The sequence below is a fragment of the Hemiscyllium ocellatum genome, chromosome 33 (genome assembly GCF_020745735.1).
Source record: "Hemiscyllium ocellatum isolate sHemOce1 chromosome 33, sHemOce1.pat.X.cur, whole genome shotgun sequence".
NCBI classification, from domain to species: domain Eukaryota; kingdom Metazoa; phylum Chordata; class Chondrichthyes; order Orectolobiformes; family Hemiscylliidae; genus Hemiscyllium; species Hemiscyllium ocellatum.
Window position 1 is genome coordinate 24,876,294 of NC_083433.1, and position 16,499 is coordinate 24,892,792.

A 16,499-nucleotide genomic window follows, 5' to 3' on the forward strand; every position below is an offset into this window, starting at 1 on the left:
CTTGTTGAAATGTGGTTCAGACCCAAATTTATCAATGTCAGTAAGCTATGGGCAGCACAGTGGCTCAGTGGTTAGCATTGCTACCTCACAGCACCAGAGACCCAATTCTGTGCGGGACCACCTCTTCCAAAAAGCCTCAAAGCTCTGATGGACACTGCATCCTCCCTTTTCAAGAGCATCCAGATGTAACTGCAGAAGAGAGGCTGGAAATTGGGAATAACAACTCCTCATAACCTGCTACCTCGACCTGTTGATGGCTACTTTTGCTAGGCCATGGAGCATACCCATGAGAGGGTTTATTGACATCACCTCCATCTGTGCTGAGTCCCCATAGATCATGAGCATGGAAATGCAGTGCAACCAGAAGGATAACAGAAGAGGCTCAAATAACGAAACAGCGGAAGGACATGGTCCACAGATACCATTTCTCCACAGAATAGACAGTTGGTCATGGAGTTGGTCAGCCAACATATTCTACAGTTTACAGGTCTGTGGTTTGCAAACAACCTCCCCCTCACCCCCACCAATGTCCTCGATGGAAAAATTAAAGAGTCCTACTTAGAAAGTCATTCAATGGGAAGCCTACCACATGTAGGTAGATGGAAATGCCAACATGTACCTGAGCAATGGATGAAGGTGAAGAAGTGATGGCTGTGCACCCATACGGGAAACCACTCCCCACCATGTGAAAGGGCACAGAAGGAAGAACCAAATTCTCTTCTTTTATATATACAGAAGTGTTTTATATTTACCACACACAACTGAATGGCTTTTTTCCTATTACCAAATCATCCATAGCACTTTTCATCTATTAACTGCCACCACTGAGTCACACATGTTTTCCAATTAGTCAAATTACATGCAATACTTAGTAAGGGCAGTGCAGATCATCAAAGGTATGTAAAAGGCAGGGATTAGGGAGGGGTCAGAATCAAAATGGCGTTGCAGAGTCTGCAAAGAACTTAATTCTTTTCTTTCTCTCCCCTAATCAACCAAGGAATGTTATTACACATTTCTGGAACACATAGGACTTCAACCTAGGTGTACTGGACCACAGGTAGGGACACCACCACTGTACTACAAGTGTCCCTTGGAACCTAAGTCCTTTTTCATATTCAGAAGTGCTGAACCCAACATTATTTTTACATCCAGAAGTGCTCTTAAACACAACTGAACGTGTTTTGTTTCCTGTCACCAAACCACATACTTGTTTTTCATCTATTAACCACAACCAGTAAATCATCTTTGATTCTAATTGAACAATTGCAAAGTCTGTTAAGAGCAAATGTGACAGAGAGTTAGGTAGAGGGGGAGGGGGCTAAATTAAAATGGCGTTGGAGGGAACTCAAGTTTCAATTATAAAGTCCATTGAACAGATATTCTCTCATTCAACTCTGGGCCAATTCTGGTTGAATCTTAACAGGACTTACATTTCCAACATTGACAATGTGTCCCCTGAATACTGCTGTTCCTTCTATTTCATTGGAGTTATGTCTTTCGTTTGATGTTATCTCTCTTCACTCTTCCAACCAAAATGCCTCATGTCACACTTATCTACATTAAGTTTTAACAGTCACATTGTCATCCACTCTAACCAGCCGATCTTGTATCCAGTTGAAGTCTATCATTATCTTCTTCAAAATCCACATTTAAAGGTTTTAAATTTAAATTCCAATGTCTGCAAACTTGGAAATTGTGCTCCTTACTGACAAATCTAATTAATTTATATGCATCTGGGAAAACAAGGTTTCCAAGTACAACCCAGGGGAATCCCCAATGTATATCCTCCTTCAGTTGGAAAACTAACCATTCAACACTGCATTCTGTTCCTTGTCACATGACCAATTTTGGATCCATGTTACTACCTTCCGTTTTACTCATTGAGCTTCAACTTTGAGAAGCCTGGTATGTGGCACTTTGCCAAATGTTTTTTGGAAGCTTATATGCTTCAAATCAACCACATGGCTCCCATCAAGCCTTCATGTTATCTTGTCATCAATATAATTTATCTTTAACAAATCTATGCTGGCTTTCATTCATTCTTCCATACTTGTCAAGTGACTGCTCACATTAGGAGAAAGTTAGGTCTGCAGATGCTGGAGATCAGAGTCGAGAGTGTGGTGCTGGAAAAATACAACAGGTCAGGCAGCATCCGAGCAGCAGGAGAATCAACATTTCGGGCATAAGCCCTTCATCAGGAATGACTGCTCGTACAGTGATATAATTAGAAGCTTAAGCAGGCTGGGTGGCTCCTTGAGCCTGTTCGGCCATTCAATAAGATCATTGCTTATCTGATTACCTCACTTGCCTGCCTACATGCCCCATAACCTCTCAACCCTTGTTTATTAAGAATTTGTCCACTTCTGCCTTAAAAATATTCAAGGACACCACTTCCACTGGGCTTATAAGGAATAGAGTTCCACAGATTCATTTTCCTCCATCTTAATCTCTGTCTTAAATGGGCAACTTCTTATTTATAAGCAATAATCCTTACTTCTAGACTTTCCCATATGGGGATACATTCTTTCCACATTCAATTTAATATGACCTCTCAGGATATTATATGTTTAATCTCATCACCTCTTTTTCTTAAAAGCTCCAGTGGAAACATTGAGTCATGGAGATGTACAGCAGGGAAACAGACTCTTCAGTCCAACTTGTCCATGCTTAACAGATAGTATAAACTAATCAAGTTCCATTTGCCCTTTATCCCTCTAAACTCTTTCTATTCATGTACCCATTTGACACTTCCACCAGCTCCTCTGGCAGCTCATTCCATATGCACACCACCCTTAAAACTATGCCTTCTAGTTTTGGACTCCTCTACCCTGGGAAAAAACCTCAGATATTCACCCTATCTATGCCCCTTATGATTTTATAAACCTCTATGAGGTCACCCCTCAGCCTCTGATGTTCCAGGGAAAGGAGACCCCATGTAATCAGTCTCTCGCTACAGCTCAAACCCTATGATTACAAAGTGTTCTGAAAGAACTTAAAAGGTAACATTTGAATGTGAAACCAATAGTGCAGATGAGTTGCCATGATACAAAAACAAATTCAAATTCAACCAATCAGTTTAAGTTATGCCCCAGAAACCAAAATCCAATCAAATTTCAATTTAGCATTTTGAAAACATCATAACCAATTAAATGATCTGATGTTTTGGGGTATAAAACCAGACATTTGAACAGGTAGGGGAGAATTGCCATAAATACCAACAAATACAGACTGCTCGCCGAAGAGCTCTCTGAAAGGTACCTGTCTATCAGAAGTTTGTGCAGCAAAACATCAAAGCTGACCTCATGAAAAACCTACAGAGGAAAATCTACAAAGGAGAATCAACAAAGCTGACTGGTTTTGAAACATGATTGTTCTTTTGTAAATCTTAAATGGCGTTTTTTTAATCGGACCAGTGTTGTAGAGTGCGAGGTAAAAGATAGGTTTAAGACAAAGGAGTTGTAAATAGTTGTCCAATGTTCTCTTTTGGACTTAAAGAATAAAAATGTTTACTTTAATTAGTGACCTCTGGGATAATTCTTTGCCTCTTGAAACTTAACAGATTACAGCACGAGGTGAGCATCTCTGTATGTTGGGTTTAAATTAGCAGAGGGGTTTACCCCATGTCGTAACAGTTTGAGGGCTTTCATCTGTGATTTGAACATGTTTAGACAGATGGACTCTGAGATTTAGATGGATTTGAATGGATTTAGGGTACAAAAAATCCCCAGTAGATTTAAACGCTTACAGGTCAGTGTCTGAGATCTTTAAGTAAAACATAGGTGAGACAATTTGTTTAATTTCGATGACTTGTGGTTGGTTAAATTAAAAGGGAGATAAATGGCTCTTAAAATTGCTAAAGAGGTTCTGGGGTTTGAAGGTGATTCGCAAATTTGCCAAGAATATTTAGAAGGAAAGAAAAAGGCCTTCCTTTCAGAATTAGCAAAGAAGTTAGATCTGGGTTTAACCAAGGACAAAAGTAAAGCTGAAATTAGAAGGGAATTACTCAAACGCTTAGGTATGTCAGAGAATCAGACTAGTGCAGTAGATTTAGAAAAAAACTTACATTACAATTGAGGAAAATGGTGTTAGAGGATAAACAAAGAGAGAGAGGAAAGAGAGACCGAGAGAGAAAGAGAAAGAGAGGGAGAATAAAGAGAAAGAGAGAGAGAAGTGAGAGAGGAGAAAAAGAGCGAGATAAAAGGTTCTTAGCTGGGGAGTGAGAAAAAGAGAGAGAAGAGAGGGAGAGAGAAAGAGAGAGAAGGCTCTTAGCTGAGCAAAAAGAGAGAGAATTTAAACTTGACATGTTGTGACTTAGTCAGCAAAGTCAAGTTAACAGGATGGAGATTGAGAGGGAAGGTAGTGATGTATACAAATATGTCAAAACTTTGCCACATTTTGATGAGAAAGGTATTGAAGACTTCCTTATTTCATTTGAAAAATTGGCTAAGCGGGTGGAGTGGTCCAAGGATTTATGGATAATGCTAGTTCAGGCTAAACTGGTAGGCAGAGCTAGTGAGGTATTTGTCACGCTGTCAGATGAGGAGGCATGAGATTAAGAAGAGGTCAAACAGGCTATTTTTGACCTTATGAATTGGTACCAGAAACATATAGACAGCGGTTCAGAAACATAAAGAAGGAACCAGGTCAGACCTATGTTGAGTTCAAGAGAATTAAACATAGTCACTTTGATAGATGGGTGCGGGCCTTAAAGATAGATAAGACCTATGAGGCTCTAAAAGAGATTATTCTGCTGGAGGAGTTTAAAAACTCACTTCCAGAGATGGTAAGAATTCACATGGAGGAACAGAAAGTTCAGGAAGTGAGAAGGGCAGAAGAATTAGTAGATGAATACATATCGGTGCATAAGACAAGCTTCCGGTCAGAATTTTGTCCTGTGAGGGATAGAAGTTGGGAGAAGGGGAGATCCTACATGACCAAACCAAGAGTAGAGGACACTGGTAAGAGTTTACCACAGGTTCAAGAAGTCCAAGGAGGTGAAAGACCTCAGGTGCTTTCACTATAATGAGTGAGACACAGAAAATTACAGCGCTTGGTGGTTTCAGAAGGGCACTGGGAAAGGTGTTTTCACTGCCAGAGATGGGACACGTAAAGACACAGGGCTGGTCATTAAAGAAAGGCACTGTGGGAAACGATGTGGTAGAAGAAGCTAAGCCAGTGAAAGTAGTAAAGGAGGTCCCAAGAAGAGCTGAGGAGCTGTAGGAGAGTGCACGGCCTAGGCAGCGGCTGAGTATGTAGTACCTGATCTCTATAAAGAATTCCCTTCTGTGAGTAAAGTTTACTCAGAAAGAACACGGGGAGAGGGGCAAGAAGTTATCATTTTGAGTGATACAGGATCTAGCCAATCTCTAACAGTAAGAGATGAGCAAAATTTGCATCTTTCTGATCTATTACCCGAGAGTGTGGTAATTTGTGGGATAGATGGACAGAAATTTAATGTTCCCCTATGTAAGATCAGGTTGGAATGCCAACTCAAGACTGGAGAAGTAACAATGCGATCGATTGACAAGAGTGGTCAGTTCCAGGAATCCAGTTTGTTCTTGGGAATGATTTAGTAGGGTCCAAGGTGGGAGTGATACCCCTTGATGTGGAGAAGTGCAAGGAAGATTAAGAATATCCTGGTATTTTCCCAGACTGTGTAGTAATAAGATCCTACTATCATAAGTCACAGCAGGAAGCAAAAACTAAAGAGAAAAACTAAAGAGAAGTTGAGATTCAGTTAGCGGACATCCTGTTTGACGTAATGGTGCAGGAAAAACCTGAACAGGCAGAGGGTCAGACAAAAGTGTTTAGTCCTGAAAGGCTAAGGGTCTTGCAACAGCAAAACAAAATGATAAAAAATAAATATGTGGATGTGTACTCCAAAAAGGAGGCAGAGAATATTCCTGAGGGTTATCATCTGAAAGATCAAATCCTAAGATGGAAATGGAGACCAAGCAGGTTAGTGCAGAGGAGAAATAGGCCGAAGTGCACCAGATTGTGTTGCCGGTAGCATATAGACAGGAGCTGTTACAGGTAGCACATGAACTACCTCTTGGGGGTCACCTCGGTGCACGAAAGACTCAGGCCAAAGTACAAAAACATTTTTATTGGCCTGGAATGCACAAGGTTGTGGCCGTATGTGTCATACATGCCAAATGGTAGGTAAGCTCCAGGCGGTAATAAAACCAGCACCTTTGTCGCCAATTCCCTTGTTTGAAGAACCCTTCACACAGGCTATAATTGATTGTGAGAATTGGAAGAGAGAAAGAACTTGAAAGCAAGTGTAGGTTACTGCCCCACAGAGGGAGGAATCAAATCCAAATGATGTAGATTTTGATGTGCCTCAAAGTATGTTAAAAAATGAAGAAGTCCTTGAGGAGTCGAATAGGTTAGTAAGCTAAGTGTCTCAGGAGCAAAGAACACAATTGAGAGGTTTGTTACTGCAGTGTGAGGACATATGTAAGGATCAGACAGGGAAGCCTAATGCTATTGTACACGAAGTAGATGTAGGGAATACTGCTCCGATAAAACAATACCCCCATCGGCTTAATTCTTTCAAAGTCAGACAGGTCCAGAAGGGGGTGGAGGCCATGCTCGACGAGGACAACGTCAAACCAAGCCAGAGCGAGTGAAGTTCGCTGATAGTCTTAGTTCCCAAACCGGATGGGACTCAACGATTTTATGTGGATTATCAGAAGGTCAACACCATTACAAAATCGGATTTATATCCAATACCGAGATTGGAGGACTGTATCGAGAAAGTTGGACAAGTCAGTTACATCACCAAGTTGGACTTAATGCATGGTTATTGGCAGGTACCTTTATCAGAGACGGCGAAAGAAGTTTCTGCGTTTGTAACCCCAAATGGGCTCTATCAATTCAAAATTGTCTTTTGGAATGAAGTATGCACCTACCACATTCCAAAGACTCCTGAACAGAGTTGTGGCTGGGTTAACAAACTGTGCAGTCTATTTGGACAACGTCGTGATTTTTAGTCAATCCTGGAAAGGTCACATGGTACAGTTGGCAGAGCTCTTTGAATGACTTCAAGAAGCAAAACTGGTGATAAGCTTAAACAAAACCTGAATTTGCGACATTCTTGGGACATAAAATCAATCATGGAAAGTTGACTCCATGGAACGCAAAGATGAAGGCCATCGAGGAATTTCCATGATCAACCTCGAAGAAAGAGGTGCTTCGATTTTTGGGACGAAGCGGATTCTATTGGGAGATTATTCCAAACCTCAGCAGGGTACGGGCATCATGAACTGATTTGCTGAAGAAGAACACAAAGTTTCGGTGGACAGAACAATGCCAGGAGGCATTCGGCCCTTTGAAAACAATATTAATCACTGTACCAGTTTTAGCTACACCAAAACATTTTGAAATCTTTCAAAGTTGCCATCAATGCTAGTGACATAGAAGTTGGAGCTGTACTGCTACAGGAAGATGTTGATGGGATTGAATTGCCAGTTGGTTACTTTTCGAAGAAACTTAACATTCACCAGAGAAAATATTCCACGATCGAAGAAGAATTATTGAGTTTGGTACTGGCCTAAAAACATTTTAATGTGTATGTCACGAACAATGTGTTGGAGATGGTTGTGTGCATGGATCACAATCCTCTTACATTCTTAGAACGCTTTAAAGACAAGTATATGAGACAATTTCATTGGAGCGTTATGTTACAGACTTTTAATTTACATATCGTACATGTTTCAGGTCATAACAATGTAATCTCAAATGCATTATCGTGGATTTAACTGTTAAAATACTGATAAGATTGGTACCTATTCAAAGTTATATATATGTGGGAAGAACTTAATATGAACCTCAATTAAAGTCATATATATGTCATGATAATGTGGTTAAGGAATAGAAAAAAAAGAAGCTATCTTTTTATTATGATGGTTCATTTTTTTCTTAAGGAGGAATTGTTATGAAGTTGCAGACATGTATTGTACCTTTAAGGGAGCTGAAATTTCTACCTGGCACAAAGTGCTTTGAAAGAAGATAAAAGGTAACATTTGACTGTGTAATCAATAGTGCGGTTGAGTTGCCATGATACAAAAACAAATTCAAATTCAGCGAATCAGTTTAAATTATGCCCCAGACACCAAAATCCAATCAAATTTAATTTTGCATTTTGACAACATCAATACCAGTGAAATGATCCAATGTTTTGGGGTATAAAACCGGACATTTTAAACAGGTTGGGGAGAACTGCCAAGAACACCAACAAATATAGACTGCCAGCTGAAGAGTTATCTTAAACATACCTGTCTATCAGAAGTTTGTGCAGCAGAACATTGAAAATGACCTAGTGAAAAATCCACAGAGGAAAATTTGCAAAGGAGCATCACAAAGCTGACTGGTTTTGAAATATGATTTTTCTTTTGTAAATCATAATTGGGGCTTTTTATCGGACCAGTATTGTAGAGTAGCAGTAAAAGATACGTTTAAGAGAAAGGAGTTGTAAATAGTTGTCTAATTTTTATTTTGTTAATGTTTACTTTAAATAGTGACCTTTGGGATAGTGCTTTGCTTCTTGAAACTTAACTGATTATGACGCGAGGTAAGCATCTCTGTGTGTTGGGTTTAAATTAGCAGAGGAGTTTACCCCATGTCATAACAATCTTTTTTGAATCCTTTCAAGTTTTCACAACATCTTTTCTATAGGAGGGAGACCAGAACTAAAGGTAGTTTTCTAAAAGAGATCTAACCAATGCCTGTACAGCCATAACATAACCTCCCAATTCCTATACACAATGCACTAATCAATAAAGGCATGCCAAACATCTTCTTCACTACCCCATCTACCTGCGATTCCACTTTCAACAGACTATGAACCTGCACCCCAAAGTATCTTTGTTCAACAAAGACCTCTCAAGGGCCTCCATTTTGAACAGAGCGGTGAGGAGAGAGGGCGGAGAGAAGCAAGGGCTGCCAGAAAGTTTTTAAGTGGGTGAGATCTAAACCCGAGACCCTACCTCCACCTCCTCTAACCTTACTGAGAGTCTGTAAATTTGGTAACTTTTCAGGTTTTCTCATTTTTTTTCCGTTTCTTCTCTTCCTAGTTTAGTCCTGTGTGGGCTTTCAGATTAGTGGGGTATAGCTGATAGGCAGTTGCATGTTCCTCCTGCAGAATGTGGCAGGTGAGAGACACAACACATCTCTGCCGATCATATCTGTGGGAGGTGGACCCAACTCCAGCTCCTCAAAAACTGAGTTAGGGAACTGGAGCTGGAGCTGATGAACTACAGATCATCCGGGAGGCTGAGGGGGAAATTGAGAGGATGTACAGGGAGGTGGTCACTCCTCAGACACAGGATTAGGACAACTGGGTTACTGTCAGGGGGAGGAAAGAGTACCAACAGATAGAAGGGGATCCCCTGTGGCCATTCCCCTCAGCAATAAGTATACCATTTTGGATACTGCTGGTGTGGACGGCCTACCAGGGGAAAGCCATAGTTGTCAGGTCTCTGGCACTGAGCCTGGCACTGTGTCTCAGAAGGGAAGGGAGGAGATAGAAAAGCACTAGTGGTAGGGGACTCAATGGTTAGATGGATTGACAGAAGATTTTGTGGTCAGGAATGGAACTCCCGGAAGGTATGTTGCCTCCCCAGTGTCAGGGTCCGGGATATCACCCATCGGGTTTACAGGATTCTGAAGGGGGAGGGGGAGCAGCCAGAAATGGTGGTACATATTAGCACCAATGACATAGCCAGGAAAGGGATTGAGGATCTGAAAAGTGACTACAGAGAGTTAGGTTGAAAGCTGAAGAGCAGGACGAGTAGAGTAGTGATCTCAGGTTTGTTATCGGTGCCACAACATAGTGAGTTGAGGAACAGTCAGCGAATGCTGCTTAACGCATGGCTGTGAGGATGCTGCTGGAGGGAGGGCTTCAGATATTTAACCCATTGGGATACCTTCTGGGGAAGGTGGGATCTGTACATGGAGGACGGGTCGCACCTAAACTGGAGGGGCACAAATGTCCTGGGTGGGAGATTTGCTCATGTGGTTCAGGAGGGTTTATACTAATTTGGCACAGGGGTGGGAAGCAGAGCTACACATCTGAGAGGGGGTTGTTGTAGATGGGGCAGGGACAGGATGTAGTGAATCTATCAGGAAGGTTTTTCACGAGGTGAAACAAAGGGATCATTTAAAGTGTGTCTGCTTTAACGCAAGGAGTGTCCAAAATAAGAGTGATGAACTTAGAGCATGGATTAGTACTTGGGACTATGATGTTGTGGCCATAATGGAGACATGGGTTTCACAGGGGCAGAAATGGTTGCTGAATGTTCCAGGGTTTAGAACGTTTAAAAAGAACAGGGAGGGTGGAAAAAGAGGAGGGGGTGTAGCATTGCTAATCAGAGAGTGCATCACAGCTACAGAAACGAAAGTTGTTGAGGAAGGTTTGTCTACTGAGTCAGTATGGGTGGAAGTTAGGAACAGCAAGGGAACAGCTACCGCATTGGGGGTTTTCTACAGACCCCCTAATAGCTGTAGAGAGATTGAAGAACTCATAGGCTGGCAGATTTTGGAAAACTGCAGATGTGCAGGGCTGTTGTTATGGGTGACTTCAACTTTCCCAATATCGACTGCAACCTCCTTAGTGCAGATGGTTTGGATGGAGCCATTTTTGTCAGGTATGTTCAGGAGGGTTTCCTTACTCAGTACGTAGACAGGTCGATGAGGGGAGAAGCCATTTTGGATTTGGTACTCGGCAATGAGCCAGGACAGGTGTCAGATCTCGTGGTGGGAGAACACTTTGGTGACAGTGACCACAAATGCCTCACATTTACCATTGCCTTGGAGAGGGAAATGAGCAGTTACCAAGGGAAGATATTTAATTGGGGAAAAGGAAATTATGATGCTATCAGACCAGGAGCAATTGTTCCACAGAAAGGGCACAGCAGACATGTGGAAACTGATTAAGGAGCAGTAGTTGCGAGTGATTCACTATTATGTCCCTCTGTTACAGGTAAGAAGGGGTAAGGTTAAGGAGCCTTGGATGAGGAGAACAGAGGAGCTTCTCGTCATAAGGAAGAAGGCAGCTTATGTAAGGTGGAGGCAGCAAGGATCCAGCATAGCTTTATAGGATTACAGGCTTACTAGAAAGGAGCTCAGAAATGGACTGAGGAGAGCCAGGAGGGGACACGAGGAAGGCTTGGCAGGAAGGATTAGGGAGAAACCAAAAGCATTTTACTCATTCTTGAGGAATAAGAGAATGAGCAGGGAGAAGGTAGAGGTGATCAGGGATAGTGTAGGGAGCTTGTGAATGGAGTCTGAGCAGATAGGGGAAGCCCTAAATGAGTTTTTTGCTTTGGTTTTCACTAAGGAAAGGACCTTGTTGTGAATGAGAACTTTGAGGAGCTGGGCTATAGGCTTGACCAGATCAAGATTGATGAATTTGATGTGCTGGAAATTTTGACAAACAATAAAATTGATAAGTCCTCAGGGCCAGACCAGATTTATCCTAGGCTGCTCTGGGAAGCAAGAAAGGAGGTTGCTAAGCCACTGGTGAAGATCTTTGCTTCCTCACTCTCCACAGAATTCATACCAGAGGATTGGGAGGAGGCAAATGTTGTTCCTCTTTTCAAGAAAGGTAATAGGGAAATCCCTGGCAATTACAGACCAGTCAGTCTTACGTCTGTGGTCAGCAAGGTTTTGGAAAGAATTCTGAGGGATAGAATTTATGACTATTTGGAAAAGCGTAGCATGATTAAAGGCTGTCAGCATGGCTTTGTGAGGGGCAAGTCATGCGTCACGAATCTTATTGAGTTCTTTGAGGAGGTGTCAAGACAGGTCGACGAAGGGGGAGGTGGATGTGGTGTATATGGACTTCAGCAAGGCATTTGATAAGGTTCCCCATGGTAGGCTCCTTTAAAAAGTCAGGAGGTATGGGATACAGGGAGATTTGGCTGTCTCGATTCAGAATTGGTTGGCTGACAGAAGACAGAGTGGTTTAGATGGAAAGTATTCTGCCGAGAGATCAGTATTGAGTGGGGTCCCACAGGGCTCTGTACTTGGGCCTCTGCTCTTTGTAGCTTTTATAAATGACTTGGATGAGGAGGTTGAAGGGTGGGTTAGTAAATTTGCCAATGACACAAAGGTTGGAGGTACCATTGATAGTATCGAGGGCTGTTGCAGGCTGCAGCGTGACACAGACAGGATGCAGAGCTGGGCTGAGAAATGGCAGATGGAGTTCAACCTGGATAAATGCAACATGATGCATTTTGGAAGATCAGACTTGAATATAGGATTAAAGTCAGGATTCTTGGCAGTGTGGAGGAACAGAGGGTTCTTGTTGTTCAACTACATAGATCCCTCAAAGTTGCCACCCAAGTGGATAGGGTTGTTAAGAAAGCATATGGTGTTTTGGCTTTCATTAACAGGGGGATCAAGTTTAAGAGCCACGATGTTTTGCTGCAGCTCTACAATACCCTGGTGAGACCACACTTGGAATATTGTGTCCCGTTCTGGTCGCCTGACTATAGGAAAGATACAGAGACTTTGGAGAGGATGCAAAGAAGGTTTACCAGAATGCTGCCTGGACTGGAGGGCTTGTCTTATGAAGAAAGGTTGAATAAGCTCGGACTTTTCTCTCTGGAGAGAAGGAGGAAGAGAGAGACCTGATCGAGGTATACAAGGTAATGAGAGGCATGGGTAGAGTCAATAGGCAGAGACTTTTACCCAGGGCGGGACTGACTGGCACGAGGGGTCATAGTTTCAAGATAGTAGGAGGAAGGTACAGAGGGCATGTCAGAGGTAGGTGCTTTAATCAGAGTTGTGGATACATGGAATGTGTTGTCAGCGGTGGTGGTGGAAGCAGAGTCATTAGGTAATTTAAGTGACTACTGGACATACACATGGACAGCCGTGAATTGAGGGGTGCGTAGATTAGGTTATTTTATTTTACATTAGGATTAATCCTCAACACAACATTGTGGGCCGAAGGGCCTATTCTGTACTGTATTTTTCTATGTTCTAGGTTCTATTAAATGTGTAAGTCCTGCCCTGATTTGCCTTACCAAAATACAACAACTCACATTTATCTAAATTCATTTCACAACTCACTATCCTACCTGTCTTAGTGCCATCAGCAGACTTTGTAACAATGCCAACAGTGCTACCATCCAAGTTATTCATATATAAAGTAAAATATTGAGACACCAGCGTTGACTCCTGTGGCACGACTTTCATTATATCAAAATTACTACTCTCTGTTTCCTGCTAGCTAGCCAGTCTTCTATCCATGTCAGTATGTTACCCCAACCAAGAGTTTTAACTTTTCACAATGACCCTTCAAATGGCACCTTATCAAATGTCTTCTGAAAATCCAACCACAGCTTGTCCACAGGTTCTCCTGTTTGCACAGCACATGCTACTTTCCCCAAAAAACTCCAAGAGATTGGTTAAACATGATTTCCTTTTCACAAACCATGCTGATTCTGATTAGCTTGAACTTTACTAAGTGCCCTGTCAACACAAGCAATAAAAGCTTCTAACATCTTCCTCACAACCGATGTTAAGCCAACTGGCCTGTAATTTCTGACTTTCTATCTTGTCCCTTTTTGAATAAAGAGTTATATTTGCTAATACCTAGCCAAGCGGAATCTTCCCCCACACCAGGAAATTTTGGAAAATTTAAACCAGCGCTTCACCTGCCTTACCAGCCACTTTTTAAAAGACCCTTGGATGACATCCTGTTGTCCTGATATGGTACCTACAGTTGCTTGAATGATCCTTCAACATTTTTTGAAGAAGAAATCAGCATTTGCAAACCTCCAGTTCTCCAGCACCACCTCATATCCAAGGATGATTGGAAGATCATGGCCAATAATCTGCAGCATTTCCATCCTTTTTTCCCTCAACTTTCACCAATTTTTCATCAAAAAATTTCTATCCCCCCCCTCCTCCCCATTATCAATTTTTAGCTTATCCAGCATCTCATTCATATTCACTTTCACAATGACTTTGGCAGCATCTTCCTTGATGAAGACAGATTCAAAATATTCACTTTGTATCAGTCCTTATCCCAGCAAATCATCCTCACAATCTGTAGGCTTTGAGTAATGAGTAAGAGTGACTTACAGCAAGGTGCGCCAGACAATTATACAAGTAAGGAATCACAGCCTGTGAGCTTTGTGCAGGGTCAATATGCCAGCCTGATTGGTATAGCTGGAGTGAAGCATCAGGGGAAGGTGGCATAGCAGAAACCATTAGCCAGACAGTGTTCAGAAGGCTATGCCACATTTATAGGCAGAGTGGCAAAAAGAAATCTTGAGAAGCTGAATTTCTCCTGAAATAGTTATAAGCAGACAGTGAGTTCAATTTGGAAAGCAAATCAAAAGTGTTATGTTGCCAACACAAATGATTTGAAACTACAAGTGCCCCACAAATCTTTGAATTAGCATGTATTTTCCTGGAATCTTGTTAAGGAAGTAGGAGTCTTAACAGCTAGTTGGAGAGCTGACAAGAAATGCATCCACTGCTCCTGCCAAGGAAGAGCTGCTGAATCACACGCCAATCAGCCGACGGGTGGGCACTTCCCTGAAATCAAGACCCAAGGGATGGAAGTCCCACCCAATGAGAGATGCTGACCAATCAGGGGCTGGCAGCTCTTTTGCTCAATTCTACTCTTGAGGAGTGGTACCGGCTGGCAGAAGAACACTGCCAGTGTCCCAGGACTGGGACCAAGCCAGGGCAAAGGTAAGTCACTTAAGTGGGCGTAGGGTTGTTATGCGAGAGAACATGAGGAGAAGGAATTATCACCAAGGTGAATGCATGGCACCAGGTCCACTTTCTGTTGGGTCAATTCTCGCACTACTGAGCTACAATTTAAATAGTCGTAAATTGACTTTAATGGCCTCAATTGGCAGAGAAATGGCAAGATCAACCATGGGCTTCCTGCCCAAAACACAATTTTAGTGAAGACGAGAAAGTGAGTGAAATCAACATGGCTCCAGTGGTTATTTTAAGGGTTCTTGCATGTTTGTACCATTTTGTCTGCTGGCACCATTAGCAGGCCACTGTGCAGAATTCCCTCAGAACTACATGTGTGACAAAGCAGCACTTTCTCACCATGCCCTCTGTCAATGCCGCTTTCCTTCAGTATTTCCTCTCTGACAGCGCAGCATTCCCTCAGTACTGCCCTCTGATAATGCAAGCTTGATTATGCCCCTCAGACAGTGCAGCACACCCTCAGGACTACCTTCCAATGGTACAAGATTATTTAATTCATTCATGAGATGGAGAGTCACTGACTATGCCAGTATTTATTGCCCTGTCCTCAATTACCCAGAAGGCAGTTTAAGAGTCAACTACATTGCAGTGGGTTTAGAGTCATATGTAGGCCAGACAAGGTAAAGACGTCAGTTTCATTCCTTAAAGGATGTTGGTGAACCAGATAGGGTTTTCCAACAATCAATGGTCATCATTAGATTCATAATTCCAGATTCTTCTAAAAAATTCAAATTCCATCACTTGCCATGGCTCGATTCAAACCTGGGTCACCAGAACACTACCAGGTTTTCTGGATTAATAGTCTAGTAATAATACCATGAGGCCATTGCCTCCCCAAGTACCCTTATTTTTGCCATTCTGATATTGTAGCTCTTTCTCAGCTCTATCCCCTCTGACAGTGCAGCATTATCTCAGTATTTACCCTCCAACAGTATACTTCCGTGCTGTGATGAAATATCAGCCTAACTATGCTGACATTCCCAAATCTCTGAGACTTCAAACAAAAACCTTCCATTCTGAGGCAATAATGGCTTCAGTGTTCCAAATAGGAGACAATCTCCTGCCTATCAGATCAGGTCCGAGTAACAATCCCATTTAATAAACTGCACAATGGTCCTATTTGCCCACTTCATAGCTGAGGGGTTCAGATATGAGATTCCAACCTCTCGTCTATGGTATTTACAGGACATATGTAGGTCAATAAGATAGGTGTGAACAAGGGAAAGGTACACACTAAATAGGTGCCACTGATCCCAGCTTTGTGGATGTCAGGTGAGGATTAAATTGAGTTGTGACGTTCCCCATAACCAACTTCCTGATGCTCACATCCTGAGCACCAATGTGAAGAATGCCAATTGCAACAGGAATAGAGAGCAATCCAAGCAAGAGTACAGACCAATGGTAGTGGATCAGTGATCTGAAGAGAAATTATTGTGCTCAAGCTAAGATCTAGAATCATAGAATCCCTATAGAGTGGAAGCAGGCCATTCAGCCCGTGGAGTCCACACCACCCCTCCTAAGAGCATCCCACCCAGACAAGCCTCCCCTCACCCCAATTCCTGTAACCCTACATTTCCCATGGCTAACCCACCCAGCCTAACATCCCTGGTTACTATGGACAATTTACCATGGCCAATCCACCTAGCCTTTGGACTGTGGGAAGAAACCGGAACACCCAGAGGAAACCTATGCAAATACAAGGAGAACATGCAAACTCTATACAGTCACCCAAGGCTGGGATCTAACCACTG

At 42.3% G+C, this 16,499-nt stretch overlaps 1 protein-coding gene across 1 annotated transcript in view; it reads right to left on the minus strand.

The window, feature by feature from the left end:
* Positions 1 to 16,499, minus strand: part of LOC132831229 (guanylyl cyclase C-like) — a 124,787-nt gene that overhangs the window by 73,945 nt on the left and 34,343 nt on the right. The gene's annotated exons all lie outside the window — the stretch shown is intronic.